Source organism: Trachypithecus francoisi, unplaced genomic scaffold (genome assembly GCF_009764315.1).
Source record: "Trachypithecus francoisi isolate TF-2019V2 unplaced genomic scaffold, Tfra_2.0 Lachesis_group2, whole genome shotgun sequence".
In the NCBI taxonomy this organism is placed as follows: domain Eukaryota; kingdom Metazoa; phylum Chordata; class Mammalia; order Primates; family Cercopithecidae; genus Trachypithecus; species Trachypithecus francoisi.
Genome location: NW_022681465.1, coordinates 85,348,589 through 85,361,546, shown reverse-complemented (window position 1 = coordinate 85,361,546; position 12,958 = coordinate 85,348,589). Strand labels below are relative to the sequence as shown.

The 12,958-nt window shown below is 37.0% G+C and overlaps 1 protein-coding gene across 1 annotated transcript in view; it reads left to right on the top strand.

Moving 5' to 3' along the window:
• ARL15 (ADP ribosylation factor like GTPase 15) overlaps positions 1-12,958 on the top strand; it is a 455,769-nt gene that overhangs the window by 119,588 nt on the left and 323,223 nt on the right. The gene's annotated exons all lie outside the window — the stretch shown is intronic.

The window sequence follows — 12,958 nt, the reverse complement described above, 5'->3', positions numbered from 1 at the left end:
AATAGAGATTCATATTTAGGCAATATAGGTACAGATGAGCAATTCAAAGCAGTGTACATCTGCCAAAAGTCTTACCTTATTTATGACAGTTTAAGACTGGGTTCTCAGCAGAAACTTGGAGAGGGAAGGAAAAGTCAAAGTCCTAATTCCTGAAAACATGGGCAGTGCAGAATTCCTGCACGTCTCCTGTGGGAATTACAGCAAATAGAATGGAGTCTGGCATATATAATAGTTATATGTGATTTGTTTTTCATCATGTGTCTTCATGGATGGAAAAGTTCAGTCTTGTCTTCACTCTCACTGTTATTAATATAATTATCACAAAAAGATATGTTGTGGTTTGGTTAACATTTTATAAACACAGATGTTGATTTCCTCTCTCGAAAAGAAAATTGTATGTAACTTACCACTATGTCCTTTACCACTCAAATTTTCAAAGTTGTTTAGGTGGCAGCTTCCAGATTTTTGGATTTTATAGAACCATAATATTAAAAACAAACAAAAAAACTTTGGCGGGTGGGCAAAGGTGGAACTTAGTTTGCCAATAAGGACATTAGAAAAACAACCCTCAGGGACTATTACTAAGTTGAGTTCATGACTTTAATACCCTCCTGCCCCTGCCTGTAGGAAGATTATAATCTTTGAATAAATAAGTCCTTTTAAATTGAAAAAAGGTAGTTTTATGGGAAACAAACCGACCAGCCGTTTTTGTTCTTGGTTTTCCTCAGTTCACTATGGATTACTGAAAACATTAATGATCAACAGTGGTTCCTTACATGAAATGGTACTAGCTGATGATTCCACACATACATAAAAATGTTGTCATGATTAAAATTATCTTCAATAGTCTTAAAGCCAGTGTTAGTGAGGGGAAGTAGAAGCTTGTGTGTGTGACATGGAGATCCCCCAAAATATAATTTTATAGAATTGACTTTAGTCATTGGATAGTTTCTCATACTTTCACAGACTTTATAGAAGGAAATAAAAACAAGAGATTATTATTTTTATTTAATTTGTGCTTATAAAAAGACATCAAATAGTGTTAAATATAAAATAGTTGATTATCCAGAATCTATTCCAATGGATGAGAAAGGGGAGTTGTGATGCTGTGAAATATTTTGTTTTTACAAAAGTTGATATTCTTGGCTATATGCTATATAGTTAAGGTTAATGGTGAGTGACCAAGAGAAGTTAAATGTTGCTCAGTTTGGTTTTGAAATATATTAAAACTCTTTGTATCTAATTGATTAGGGATAATTATATTTTCTGTTGTTTTAAAGCTGATTTGTAGCCTCTGAGGTTTACACCAAGAAATGTGTATTAACAGTGAAGCGGGGAGTGTGGAGCTGAGTATGGTAAAGGTGGAGTGGGATGGGACTTACTTGATTCAGGAGAGTAAAATGAGGCCAAGTTGTGAGGAGAAAACAAGCTAGGATTATTTAAAGATAATTTGGGAGCTTTATCTAAGTACATGGAAAATAGGGAACCTCCTGAAATCGTGGCATAGAATGGGGAATAATGACATTAACTTTTTCTATCCTTATAGTGGAAAAATGGTGCTTCCCTAGGACTTCTGGTATATATTGCTTATGTATTGGATATATTCTGGCACATCAGAAATCTATGAAGACTTTTTTCTATTGGTTTTCTTCATAAAAGGTGATATTTCAGATAATAATTTGACTTTAGAAAACCTTGTAAATAGGTACAAAGAAAACAACACCCTCCCCTCCAAATACTTTAAGGATAATTACATATGAAATGACCTTTTATATAACTGGAAAGAGCTAGGTCTTTATTATTCATTGTTTGGTATCCCACTTGTATTAGTTTTGTATTGCTGATATAACATATTACCACATACTAAGTAGCTTAAAACAACACCATTTTATTACTTTACAGTTCTGGCAGTCTTTTCTTGCCTTTTTCAGCTTCTAGGGGTTGCCTGAATTCCTTTTCATTTTCAAAGCTAGTGGTGAATAGTCAGTCTTTCTTACAATGCCATCTCCCTGATTCTGACTCTTCTGACTTCTCCTTTCTGCTTAAGGACAATTGTGATTACATTGAGCCTACCTGGATTAATTCAGGATAATATTTGTAAGGTCAGCTGATTAGTAACCTTAATGCCCCCTGGCCATGTAACGTAACAGTCACAGGTTCCAGGGGTTAGGATATGGATATCTTTTAGAGGAGCCATTATTCTGCCTACCATACGCTGTATCACACAAATTATACAAATATAATTTTTCTACCTTGATTATTCGACAATATAGGTGATTGTTTCTTAATTACACTTGCCTAAGAAATAAATAATAAACTTCTTAAAGGGACAGGAGTCATTAAACTTGAGCTAAAGAGAGAGCTCATTCATATGACTTTTAAAATGTCAAATTTTGAATTTATTTGTGCCATATACTCTAGTTGGTACCCATGTTTTTGGGCTGTGAGGGAATTCCTTCTTGCTTTGAATTTCATGCCAGTTACATAGCTTCGTCACTTGATTTTTATCCCTATATAATTTTAAATTCTGACTTGAGGTTTTCTAAGAGGCCCTAGTTACTAAAGTTAGGAGATCAAGGAGATGGTGCATTGTGACTTTGGGTTACATGTTAAAGAAAAATTATTCAGTGATGCTCAATAAAGGCCGGGAAGACTATTCAGGACCATCACCACAGGTATAGGGACCACTGCAATGGGTTCTTGCAGTGCAAGAGGAAAGATTGAGTTCAGTTTCAAATATAGCATGGGGAGGTAGGAATTTATAGCCAAAGAGCAGGGTGGGGGTCAGTGGATGGAAAAGTACTAAGAAGAAACATAAGGGGTAAGGGGGACTCTGGCTAAACCAACCTAACAGGATTCTTGCAGAAGACTGGCTGGGGTGATCAGACATCACCGGGGGGATGGTGGAGAAGGATGATCAAATTAGATATTGGGGTTCTCACTGAACTGACTTAGTCAGGCTCTTTGCTAAAATGGGACTTCACAAAGAAGTGCACAGATGGGTTGGTTTAGGAGAAGGTTCGGAAGCCTGACTGAAGTTTGACCAAGCAAAGAATCTTTTTCATATCTCAGGCTCTGAAAACACAAAAGCTTATTCCTTTCATGGTGATGTGGTGGATATGGGGTAGTTGGTGAGGTGTAGAGTGAGGTGGGTGTGGGGTAGTTGGTGAAGTATAGAGTGAAGGAATTGAGAAGGATGGGAAGAGGTGCACCTGGGAAAAGAAACTCAAAGTGATTCATTATGGAGTCAGGACTAAGGCCATGGAGATATTGTGCTCTGGTCTTCTCTCTGGTCAGCCATAGATTTGAACTGAGAGTAAAACCAAGGAAAGCTATTGAGATAAATAGAATCACTCAACTTTTTTTTTTTTTCCCTAACCCACTGAATATGAGGGATTTAATTGGAGACAAAGGGCATAGGTGTTATATGTATCTTGATCATCCGACTGAGCTGCAAAAAAGTGGTGAAAGTAAATCCAATTCGTTGAGAAGGTAGGCTTTTTGTTGTTATAACAAGTGACGTTTCAATAAAGTGTGAGAAGAAGTGTTGCAGAAGAAGTATAATTGTGATTCAGTTTATTGAGTTGTTGTTTTCGCCTATCTGTGATAGAGTATGGAAAGATGGATAAAATTGTATATAAAAAGTTTGTCATCAACAGCTGAAGTGCTTATTGCTAGGTGAAATGTATTTTCTGTGACCTAAGTGAAGATATTCCCTGTATTTTCTCTCAGTTATACCATGAATGTGAGGACAGAGCAACACTGACCTTTGCCTAACTCTAGTACAGGTAACCCTTTTAGGGTGTTAGTTTATGATTATATCAACTAACTTTTTAGATAATTTTTTTATTATCCTTCCTTGGGTAACATAAGTACCCTCAATTGGTTTGTAAACGCTTGTTGTTTCTATAGCCTGTTTCTTAATGCAAGTCATGGCATAAGTTTTTCCTTCTCTAGAGTTTTCATATCTTGGCTGTTTCTCAAAGCTTGAGGTAAGCAAATTTGGATGCAGTGCCTCCGATGAGGACTTGTCATTTTGGTACACCATTATGCTCTGTGTTTTCGAAGCCTTTTAAAATAGCTGAATGTTTTAAATAAGTGAATGAGCTGCTGTTGTTTGGACTTGCATTTCCCCCCCAAATGTTGAAGTACTGATTGAATCTTGGTGCAAAACATGCAGACCTTTTTTATGTACTGTACTGAACAGAGTGCTTGTAAAAAATGTAGGCAGGTAAAAGGATTAGTTTTAATTATGTTCAGAGCTAGTGTGATCATGAAGCAGGGGCACCCCCTCCCGCTCAGGTGCTTTTCTGTGACACTGGCCTTAAGACATTTGCCTGAAAGGTGTGTTAAAAGAGCAGTCATTTAAAGTTCTTTCCCTGGCATTCATGAGATATTTCTCATTACCTGGAGAACACCCAGACAAGTTCATGCTGCTTTTTTTTACAATGAATTGCCTGATAATGTTGTGTTCTTGCAGCTGAAAGATGTTCAAACAATTTGGACTCTGCTACTACACTTCAGTCTAGTGTGTTCAAGTAAAAAAATAAAAAAAAATAAAAATCTTAAAACAAATACCACGAATGTGAAAGGAAGTACAAATCTATATGTTGTAAAGAGCTGAAATGAACATATCTGTTTCCCAAAAATATCTCAGGTGTTTTTACTACTGAAGAATCAATATATATTGACTAGTATAGTCTTCAGAGTTTAAAGTTTTCATCCTTTGTTGTGAAACTCATATGAATGAAAATGCAGTAGGACTGATGATTTTTATTTTCTTGTTTTCTTCCATTTCTCATTTGAAGGAGGCTTCTATAGATAACAAACAATTCTAGCATAAATATATGTTCACATTTCTGTTTGGAATCCTATTTCAGTTTAATATACTCAAATCCTTTATAATTCTGTATATCCCACTGCAGCTGTTTAATCACAGTTTTATATTTTAATAATGAAAGAATAATGAAGAAATAGCATTGAATGTGTAAATGGCAAAATCTCAAGTAACAACCAAAAGTTTGTGTTTTCTGTTCTACCCACACCAAGAACAGAAATTTTAATAATTTTTTAAGGTAAGCTTGAACTAGTATGGCATAAATAATAATAATAATTATTATTAGTACTTACTGCTTTATTTCTAAGTCAATACTCTAAGTACTTTACATTGTAACTAATCTAATCCTGACAACAACTGTATATTAGTCCCATTACTGGGATGAGAAAACAGGACCAAATAACTTAGGTGATTTGGCAAAGGTGGCCCAGTGTTTTAGGTGATTTGGCAAAGGTGGCTGAGTAAGTGTTGGAGTGGGAATCAAACTCAGAAATCTGGCTCTCGAATTTGAGCACTCAACTTCTAAATAGTGGAAAAAGCTGCAGCCTACCATCTCCTGTCTGCTACCAAGGAAACCTGTGATCTTTTTGATGAATATGCTTCAAGATTTGGGGTTTAGTATGTTTGTCTATCCTGAGAACTTTTGATTCCATAAAACATATTCTTTAAGGTATTTTCTAGCTCTAAAAATCTAAATTCTATATAGTTTAAAATTAACCATGTATTTAGCCACCAAATGGAGACTGATAAATTTCGGGGTAGGCATACAGTATAACTCTATGCTGACATTAAAAAGAATCAGGTAGAATCCTCTTCTGTTTTGATGAATATGTGCTAGCATGTTCATCAGAATATCACAGGTTTGCTTGGTAGCACACAGGAGAAGATGGGCTACAGCTTTTCCGCTGTTTGGAAGGGGAGCAGTCAAACTCTACAGTCAGATTTCTGGGCTTGATTCCCACTCCATCACTTATAAGCTGAGTCACCTTTGCCAAATCACCTATTCTTTGGGTCTGTTTTCTCATCCTAAAATGGGACTAATATATAGTTGTCAGAAAAATAATGAGCTAGTTGTATAACTGTATGCATATTATGATTCCATTTTTGTACTAAAAAAAGAAAAGAGAAAGGCATATATATTAGCATATGCACAGAAAAGTTGAAGGATTGAACACTGATCATCTATCTCTAGGAGGGTTCAATATGACGGGACGTTTCTTTTTTCCTTTACACATTTCTGATTGATCAACTTATTCATTCCAAGTATTACTTTAGACATGAGAAAAAAACAGAGAAAAACAAATTAAGTGTGTGTCCTCATATATGCTTATAAGTGGACTAGAGATAACAGAAAAAAGATCTCCTGAACTATCAGAGGTTGGGCCAACTGTGAGATTAGTGGGAAGAGCAAATTATTTCCTTCTCTAGCTTGTGAAATGACTGTGGGGCCTTCAGTTATTGTTGTAGCTATTTAAACTATTACCATGTTTTGTAACCTTTAAAAATTCTCATGTGAGCTTTTTGCATGATTCCTAATGAATAAAGGATGAATACAGTAAAGTTTGGATTGATTTTTTTCTGTATTTGCATTGATGATAGTCTGAATATAGGATCTATCTTGAACCTTGCTGCCCAGGTATATATTGACCACAGGTGGCTTAATTTGGCTTGTATGTAGTTAAATACATAGCACATTAGCAACATTAACTAAGTATTTTGAGAGTACAGAATGTAGTGTAAGCCTTGAGTGGGGAGAAGTAGTTACAGACCTTGGGCCTTGAGAAATAAGAATAATATTGCCTGTTGGACAAAAGGAACGTAGATTTACTTTCTGAGTAAATAAACATCCTGAGTGTCTCGCGATATCTCCATGTCATTTCCATCTACTAGTAGAGGAGGACTGGGACACCCTACTCTTTGTGGGATACCTCACTACACAGACCTTTGGGATTTTAAGGAACATGACTAGAAGTCCTCTTGGGAAGTTGGTAAAGCTAACGGTAAAATTCTCCCATGGTACAAGTTAGATCAAACATGGTTCATTTTGTGCCTGTGCTGTATCAGGTATCTGAAGTAGATTCTTTCCAAGCTTAACCTTTCAGACAGTTTTTAATCTATAAATATTGGTGTTTAAAAGTCAAAACCCTGTAAAGTCATTCTACCATTTCTGTTACCTCCCTCCTCTCCTCACTTTACCACAAAGGTATATGTTTCTTTTTTTGCCAGGTCAAAGATTTTTATCAGGGTGAGATTAGATTTTTCATTTTAGGTGGCTGGAAAGTACAGCCAGCTGAAAACTATCAACCATTTAGACTACATGCTTCATTTGAATTGTGTTTCTGGATGCAAGTCAAGTATGACAACTGTGAGTTTCATAACTTTCTCTAGCTTGATTCAAAAATGTTTTAGGGCCAAAATACTTCTGAGGTCTTTTCTATCCTTTCTTGGTGAGGCCCTACGGAGGTTATTGGGGTTAAGACTATGTTGTGGGTCTCATAAAAATGACGGAGAGGTGAGGAGCCTTGCATATTAGGCTTGAATAATCTCTTATCCTTGCCTATGTTCTCCCAGGAATGACTTATCTCCTCTTGTTCAAAATGAACATCTCAGTGGGTCCATGCCTCTGATAATAATTTATGTCGTGTATTTTGTTTGCTTTAAAAATGCTTAGGTTCTTCGATTGAAGTTACAGCTTTTAGACAGTATAGAGCTAAATTATGAAGGGGAAACATGTTGTCAAAGAAGACTGGGTGGAAAAGAAGGGACTAAAGAAAGTAATAGTCGGAATAATTCCAATGCATGGCGATAAGGATTTTAGTGTTCGCTGCCATAGTCTCCCAGGGGACACCCACGTCCAACAGAACTGTTTTGGTATGTTTTTATTTACAGTTATTATCATTCATGATATCCCAGCCCCCAGTTATTCAGTTTGTTTTTTTTTAAAGTTCAACCAAGCTTTTTAAGGGGCAGCATTAATTTTATAAACTTAGATCTGAGTAATTTATAACAGAGCCATATGAGCTATTTCAGAAAATCAACAAATATTTATTGAGCTAGGTAGAATACATAAGTTGAAGTAGTTACAGTTTTGGCATAAAAATAATGAAGGCTTTATTGTAAAACAATAGGAATAGCTTAGAGCACAGGTCCCCAAGCTTTTTGATACCAGGGACCAGTTTTGTGGAAGACAGTTTTTCCATCGACTGGGGTAGAGGGCATGGATTCAGGATGACACTGTTACACCTCACATCATCAGGCATTAGATTCTCATAAGCAACCTAGGTCCTTCACATGTGCAGTTCACAGTAGGGTTCCCGCTTTTATGAGAATCTAATGCTGTAGCTGATCTGATAGGAAGCGGAGCTCAAGCCACAGTGCTCCCTTGCCCCCGTGCTGCTCACCACCTGCTGTGAGGCCTGGTTCCTAACAGGCCATGGACCAGTACCAGTTCGCTGCCTAGGGGTTGAGGTCCCCTGGATTAGAGTATTACAGAAATATTTAAGAGGTGAAATCAATACAAATAGGAGACTTGCATCAATTTTAGACATTGTGAGAGACACAGGATTGAGGATAAGCTTTGGGTGATGGATTGGATGATGCAGCAATTTACTGAAACAGGAAATATAGAAAAAAGGAAGAAGTTTCTTTTGTGGGTGGTAGGATTGATACTGAATTTGGATTTTTATTAGTTTGAGAGTACCGAAGGGATATCTAGATAGAGATGTCTAACAGGAAGTTTAAAAACTCTAGTTTGGCTCTGCAGAATGGGACGTTGAAGCAATATGGGATTCAGAAGTCATCAAAATAGTTGAAGCCATGGGAATGGAAGGAATATCCTATGTGAAACATGTCAAATGAAAAGTGTCACTGGACCTAAATACATACCCTTGATTTCTGTCTTTACCACCCCAGTAAGATGGTGCTGGTGAAGATCACCGATATCCTCCATATTTCTAGATACAATGGTTATCTGTGTGTTCTGATCCAACTACTACTTAGAAGCATTCATCTTACTTGCTTACCTCCCCACTCTTGAAACACTTAAGTTTTCTTACTTCCATGACACTTAACGTTTTCTGTTTTTTCTCTCAAAAGACTGGTTTCTCCTCTTGTGTCTTCTTGTAAAGATTAGAAAATAAAACTGTTTAGACCCGTCCCCCACCCCAACTCTTTGTCATTAGCATGACCTTAGTGTTATAATTCTAGGGGAAGACAAAACACAGGAAGAGTCACATAAAAGTATAAGATTTGCCAAATTTAATAGAATGTGATTGAAAAGGAAGTATGTTCCTTCCATTCAAGAAAAATGTGGCTAGAATACAGAATTCCATCAACCTCTGTCAGATGATAAAAGGTTAGGAAATAATTCAGTAAAACAATTGTAAAAAATCTTGCCATCAAGGGACTTATGTTCTAGTGAGGGAAGACTGACAATAAACAAAAAAATAAGTAAATTACTGAGTAAGTAAGAAGTCAGTAAGTTCTGTGGGAAAACATAAGGGGGATAGAACATGTGGTGGTGAGAGGGGTTGCACTTTTTTTTTTTTTTTGACTTTTTTTTTTTTTTGAGACGGAGTCTCGCTCTGTCACCCAGGCTGGAGTGCAGTGGTGCGATCGTGGCTCACTGCAAGATCCACCTCTCAGGTTCACGCCATTCTCCTGCCTCAGCCTCCCGAGTAGCTGGGACTACAGACGCCCGCCACCACGCCTGGCTAATTTTTTGTATTTTTGGTAGAGACGGGGTTTCACTGTGTTAGCCAGGATGGTCTCAATTTCCTGACCTTGTGATCTGCCCGCCTCGGCCTCCCAAAGTGCTGGGATTACAGGTATGAGCCAAAAAAAAAAACAAACTTTTAAGTTCTAGGGTACATGTATCAGGGCAGGTCTCTCTGAAAAGGTGATACGTGAGTAGAGACCCAAACAACATAAAGGAGTGACTATGAATCATGTGTATTCTAGGGCAAGAGATTTCTAGGCAGAGGGAATGGCAAGTACGAAGGTCCTGAAGTTGGATGTTACTGAGCGTGGGTCAGGAACTGCAAGAAGGCCAGTTTGCTTGGAGCAACTGACTGAGGGAAGAAATAGTAGTAGATATTGTCACAGAAATAATTAGAAGTTGGGGAGGAATGAGGAAAGAGGCAGATTTTTGTAGGACCTTTTAGTCTGCTATAAGGGCTTCCATTTTTAGCCTGAGTGAGATGGGAGACTTTGGAGTATTCTGAGTGGAAAAGAGACTTGATCTGACATATGTTAACAGGATAACTCTGGCTACTGTGCTGTAAATAGACTATAGGGAGGTTTGAGTGAAAGCAGGAAGCCAATGTGAGGCTTTTGGAATAATCAAAGCAACAGATGATGGTGGCTTAGACTGGGGTGGTAAGGGTAGAGGTGGTGAGAAGTAGTTGGAGTCTGGATATATATTGAAGCTATTGCTGACAGAATTTTCTGATTGATTGGATGTGTGGTTTGAGAGAAAAAGAGGTGCCAAGGATTTTTCTAGAGTTTTTGGCCTGAGCAACTGATAAAATGGAGCTGTTGTTAACTAAGGAGGAAAGTTTCAGGAGGAATAGGTTTGGGATGAGTTATAAATCGTTGTGGGATTTTTTTTTCAAAAAAATTTTTTTTAGTTTTGTAAAATACATATAAAATTCACCATCTTAACTATTTTTAAGTATGCAGCTCAGTGGTATTAAATACATTTATAATATTATATCACCACCATCACCACCATACATCTTCATAACTCGTTTTCATCTTGTAACATCGAAATTCTATACCCATTGAACAATAACTCTCTGTATCCCCCTCCTTGTTTCCTGGTAACTACCATTCTACATTTGGTCTTTATGACTTTGACTAATTCTGTCTTATGTAAGTAGAGTCAAACTGTGTTTGTCCTTTTTATAGCTGGCTGGCTTATTTAACTTAGTCTTATGTCCTCAGGGTTGAAACATGCTGTAACATATGTCAGAACTTCCTTCTTTTTTATGGCTAAATAATAATCCATTATATGTCTATATCACATTTTGCTTATCCATTTATTTGTTGATGGACATATAGGGTACTTCCGTGCTTTAGCTGTTATGAATGATGTTGCTATGAACATGAGTGTACAAATAACTCTTCCAGATCCTGCTTTCAGTTCTTTGGGGTATATACCCAGACATGGCATTATTGGATCAGTTGATAATTCTACTTTTAATTTTTGGAGGTACTGCCATATTGTTTTTCACAGTTGCTGTATCATTTTACATTCTCCCCAGCAGTGTACAGGGTTCTAATTTCTCCATATCCTTGTCAACACTTGTTATTTTCCATTATTCTTATAGTAGCTGTTATGATTTGAATGTGCATGTCCTCCCCAAAATTCATATGTTGGAACCTAAGACCCAATGTGATGGTATTAAAAGGTGAGGCCTTCAGGAAGTTATTAAGTCTGGGGGCTATGGCCTTATGAATGGGATTAATACCTTTATCCAGTGCTTCCAGGAAATTAGCTAGGCCCTTTTCGCCCTTCTGTCTTCTGCCATGTGAAGATGTAGCAGAAGGCTCTCACCAGACACAAAATGCCAGTGCTTTGATCTTGGACTTCCCAGCCTCCAGAACTGTGAGAAAATAAGCTTCTGTTCTTCGTAAATTACATATTTTGTTATAGCAACAGGAACAGACCAAGACAGTGGCCATCCTAATGGATGTGTTAATAAATGATATCTCACCAAAATTTTTTTTTTTTTTTGAGACAGCGTCTCACTCTGTCACCCAGGATGGAGTGCAGTGGGGTGATCTTGGCTCACTGCAACCTCCTCCTCCTGGGTTCAAGCAATTCTCCTGCCTCAGCCTCCTGAGTAGCTGGGATTACAGGTGTGCACCACCACGCCTGGCTAATTTTTTTGTATCTTTAGTAGAAACGGGGTTTCACCGTGTTGGCCAGGCTGTTCTCAAACTCCTGACCTCAAGGGATCCACCTGCCTTGCCTCCCAAAGTTCTAGAATTATAGGTGTGAGCCACCACACCTGGCCCTCACTGTAGTTTTGATTTGCATTTTCCTGATGATTAGTGATATTGAGCATCTTTTCATATACTTAATTAGCCTTTTGTTTATCTTCTTGGGAGGAATGTCTTTTCAAATTCTTTGTCCGTTTTTGAACAGAGTTTTTTTTATTGTTCAGTGTTAGGTGTTCTCTACATATTCTGGACATTGATCTCTTATTACAGATATGATTTACAAATATTTTTTCCCATTCTATAGACTGCCTTTTTACACTGTTGACATTTTCTTTTGTTGTACCAACTGTTTTAGTTTTGATAAAGTCCAATTTGCCTATTGTTTCTTTTTTCATCTGTGTCTGTGGTATCATGTCCAACAAATTATTGCCAAATTCAGTCATGAAGCATTTGTCCTATGTTTTTTCTAAGAAAAAACTTTCTATGTTTCTATGTTTTTTATACTTTTAGGTCTTACATTTAGTGCTTTTATTCATTTGGAGTTAACTTTTGTATATGGCATTAGGTAAGGGTCCAACTTTATTCTTTTGCATGTGCATATCCAGTTTTCCTAGCACCATTTGTTGAAAAGACCATTCTTTCCCATTGAATGGTCTTGTCACCCTTGCCCAAAATCATTTGACCATACATGCAAAGGTTTGTTTTGGGGATCTCTATTCTATTTCATTGGTCTATATGTCTGTGTTTATGCTAATAACATGCTCTTTTTGTTACCGTATGTTTGTTTTGAAATCTGGATGTGTGAGTCTGGAGCTCCAGCTTTGTTCTTTGTTTTCAAGATTGTTTTGTCATTTGTGATTCCATATGAATTTAGGATGGGTTTTTCTATTTCCGTAAAAAATTATTTGGATTTTGATAGGATTGCATTGAATCCCTTTGGTTAGTGTTGACAGATTAACATTATTGTCTTTTGTCCGTGAACATAAGATGTGTTTCCATTTATTTGTATCTTCTTTAATTTCTTTCAGCAATGTTTTGTGGCTTTTATTGTACAAGCTTTTCACCTCCTTGGTTAAGTTAGTTCTTAAGTGTCTTATTCTTTTACATGCTATTATAAATGGAATTATTTTCATAATTTCCTTTTCAGGTTGTTAATTATCAGTGTACAGACATGCA